Genomic DNA, 3,880 nt, shown 5'->3' with positions numbered 1-3,880 from the left:
GAGCTGCTCAATGGTTGAGTTGTCCCAAGAGGAGACCTCAGTTCCTCAGTTTCCCCTGTCTCTCCTCTTCTTTCATAAATATTACTGAAATTCCCTTCTTGCAATAGTTCTGGAGTAGAATTTTCAATTTCTTGAAAATCCTGCTCTTCAATTTGACTATGCACCTTAGTAAAGGCTACAGATGGTGATCCTGTGGCCTGAAGGGAATTAGTAGGCTGTCTGGAAATAACTTTTCTAGGTCCTACTGAAGGCTGAGATTCTGCTTTCTTAATAATTTCATCTATGAAGGTTGATCGGCCAAGGGTCACCAGCCCCTTAGCTTTTTCGGGCTTGGGTAGAGGTTTGGAGTTCTTTTCTGGCCTTTTCTGCTTAGTCATGCACAGAAAAATCAACTACTAGATTCTACCCAAACAAAACAATGAAAACTTTACAGGAAAGTAGGCAGGGGAGCAGGGTTGTTACATGCTCCGTACGTAGGTTCTTACCTTCCATTTTTAAATCCCAATTCTTCCCTAGCAGGGTCTTACACTACTCTGAAAAGAGACAAATGGCTACACTCTTTCCCCGGCAACGGCGCCAAAATGTCGAGTCGTAAAAAGGGTCTCTTTCACCTCTAATTACCTCACATTAATTTGTCAATCTAAGAACGTTTGTTATTTCAAAGTGTCTGAGTTTGAGGCTATCATTTGCCAAAGTAATGCTAGTAGTATAGTGCTCAAGAAAATACAAGAGTAAATAGATGCTTGAAAGAAAATCTACTTATAGCAAACTATTGTTAAAGACTAAATCACACATTCAGAAAACTGAGCATTTTATCAGTCAAGGGTTCAGTAACAATAACTCGTCCCTTTAGAAACTGATGTAACCAAAAGTAATCAAGGAACAGAGCATTGATCTGGGGACTAAATAGCAAATTCCAATGCCCACTACAGTCTCAGATCGTTCTGTACACCAAAACAATCAATAACGCGAATAACAGGAAATGGAACAACAAAGATGGAACAACAACTAGAAAATGTAACAGCAACTAGATCTGATGAAAAGCAACACCTTAATCTACAAGAATATATGCAACAACCATGTCCTATGGAAGTCAAATGGCAATCCTACTTTTAAGGATGAATCGAACAGCGCACGGAAATAGAACAGAACTGATTAATAATGGACTATAGAACAACACTTGAAAGCCAAACATACATACACAAAAACTCAACACACAGCACACCTTAATAGTAATTTGATCTTGGTAATCCGGTTATCACTCTTAGTTATAAAGAATACGACTGTATTTTGTAGAACGACAATGTTAATAGATTCAACAATCGCAAGGAAATATGAATTCAACAATACCAAAGGATAAGTGCACAACATAGATACTCTGTAATGGAACAGCAACAGTATTCTGTAAAGACCAACAATATTATAGCAGCACTTAAAGGAACAGTAATACGTTGCAAAGTTAATATAATCGTTCTGTCTCAGAAATGATATTACTCAATAAATCAGACGTAACAGAGCTGTGATGTAAAGTAACAGAATTGTGATGTAAAATAATAGAACATATCAGATTACCGAATAGAGCTGATAAGCAAAACCATGCATAAACCAAAAGTAATAGTACAAGATCAAGTGTTCCACTGGGGCCAGGCCCTTAGTCTCGAGGGCGGCATTGCTTGAAGTTATTCCAGGATCAGAGATGAAATAGCAAACATGTTTGTATTAATGCATTGAACAGAATTACAGTGGATCACTTCTCAATGAGATTCGATGATCAAAGTCTTAACTTTAAGAGAAATTACATAAAAACATAACTGACTCCCCCTGGGCTAACAGTGCTGCCCCTCTTTATAATGGTGAAGGCGAAGATGTCTAGGTGCAAAAATAGTTAAAGCAGTGATCCCTCGGATCAAAGGATCCTGAGGGATTTGTTGAACCTTTGGCTCTCAGTTATCTCTTTACTTTCTTGCGCCGAGCGGATATCTCCATTTCCTTTCCTTGGCTGATACACTTTGATTTGCTTTTCCCTATTTGCATGTGGTTTCCTGTCAAAGGGACATCGGTTAGCCTGGCCTTATCTTTTGCTTTAGAACGACAATCTTTCATTTTTCCTTCTTCCTGCATAGGAAAATGACAATTGTCAGTGTTTTCATTTTGCACATTAATCTTACAGATTTTGTTACAATTCCTTATCATCTACCTAGTTCATGATGCAAAAGGTTTGTAAGTTTTAATGAAAAGATGCTGAAATAATCACCAAAAACATACCTTCTTTAGTACTCCACAACCTTAAATTATGAAAATAAGCAGAATTTACTTTAAATGATGCATGATTCATAAATAAAAATTAAGGAGTGAAAAAATAAAATACTACGTGACCTACACACTCTTTCTCACAAAATGCAAGGCCCACCGAGCTTCTACAGAAACAACAATTCTGATAGTTGAAGGCCATTGTAAGATATTTTGATAGTCCATGATAACATTTCCAAGTTCTTTTGTGGGAAGCCATCTAATGGACGAGGAAAAAATTGTTATCATAAGAATAAGTCTTGTACTAAGCACCTCTAGAGGAGCAACGTAATGGAACTTTTCCCAGAGCTCAAAAATCCACTTTCAGTAAAACTTGCTCCCATGAAATCCCAAAAATTATCTCAACCAATACAATAACTTTGCTTCTTTTTCTGTAACTCGTCAATCACTAAGACCAATTTCCTCAAACCATAAATATATATCTCAAGTCCTCCTGTGTAAGGTGTGTTTGACGACCACCAGCTTCATCCTCCCCAAATGTTGATGCAACCATTTCTCGCTTTTGTTCCTGGAGTACTTAAATACGATCTTCCACAGTATCTTTGATTGTAAATCGGGAAACCATTACAGGATGCATTTGTTTAATTCAATGTGCTCTATCAATAGCTTGGTGTTCAGTTGTTGGATTCCACCAAAGATCAAGTAGAAGAACAAAAAATGTAGCAACAATGTTGAGACCAATACTTGCAACTGTTAGGGACATTATCATAATAGTTACCTCAGGGAGCATCTTGAAATCATTCACAACTTTATCATGTGCTATTACAGACATAGTTCCATCCAACCTTCTATATTATATGCATGATTTTTTTAGTGGAACCTCAAGCAAATCCATCATACTCAACCACTGGGAGAAAACTATGGATTTAATCTCCTTCTTTAGACTTGGCTATGCATGTTGATCACTATTACCACTATCACGCATTTCAGCTGAATCTTTATTGATATTATTGACATAATTGTTGCTAGAGGCACTTTGTATGTAACTTTGGGAGGGATTGGAGAGTTTCCATCACAGCTTTGATCTTTGAAGAATGAAATTCTGGATTATCAAATTTCTAAACTTGCAGAGGTCTCATCATTCACAATATCATCAAAATGCAATGTTTTATGACTATTTTGGCATAACTACCTCTACTAAGCGACATGTTTATTCATTCAAAACGAGTAACAAATATTGTTAGGATATGGGTCAGTCCCTCCGATCATATGCAACATTCCTCGAACCTGAAGTTACTTGTGTGGGTAGCATGCGGCTCATCCCTGTTGGTGCACTCATATCCATATCCTACATCTCAATAAATAGAGCAGTTGGCATCATCTTTAACACAGAAAACACATAATCATCCTTCAGATACCTTTTGCAACCTTGATTAGGGAAAATGTTATCGTATGACTAAGTAAGGTGATCTAATGATGCCCCTAAATAATCCGTTGTCACCACTGTACGTAAATTTGGGAGGGATTGGAGAGTTTCCATCACAACTTTGATCTTTGAAGAATGAAACTCTGGATTATCAAATTTCTAAACTTGCAAAGGTCTCGTCATTCACAATATCATCAAACTGAA

General features: G+C 37.1%; 1 pseudogene; it reads right to left on the bottom strand.

Annotated features, from left to right (window-relative positions):
- Positions 1–2,713: 2,713 nt before the first annotated feature.
- LOC149209705 (helicase-like transcription factor CHR28) lies at positions 2,714–3,235 on the bottom strand (annotated as a pseudogene).
- Positions 3,236–3,880: the final 645 nt, after the last annotated feature.

This window comes from Pinus tabuliformis, chromosome 1_2 (assembly GCF_031772625.1).
Source record: "Pinus tabuliformis cultivar Carrire ecotype Pingquan chromosome 1_2, CPIR1, whole genome shotgun sequence".
Taxonomy (NCBI): Eukaryota; Viridiplantae; Streptophyta; class Pinopsida; order Pinales; family Pinaceae; genus Pinus; species Pinus tabuliformis.
This window is presented reverse-complemented; position numbering and strand designations above follow the sequence as displayed.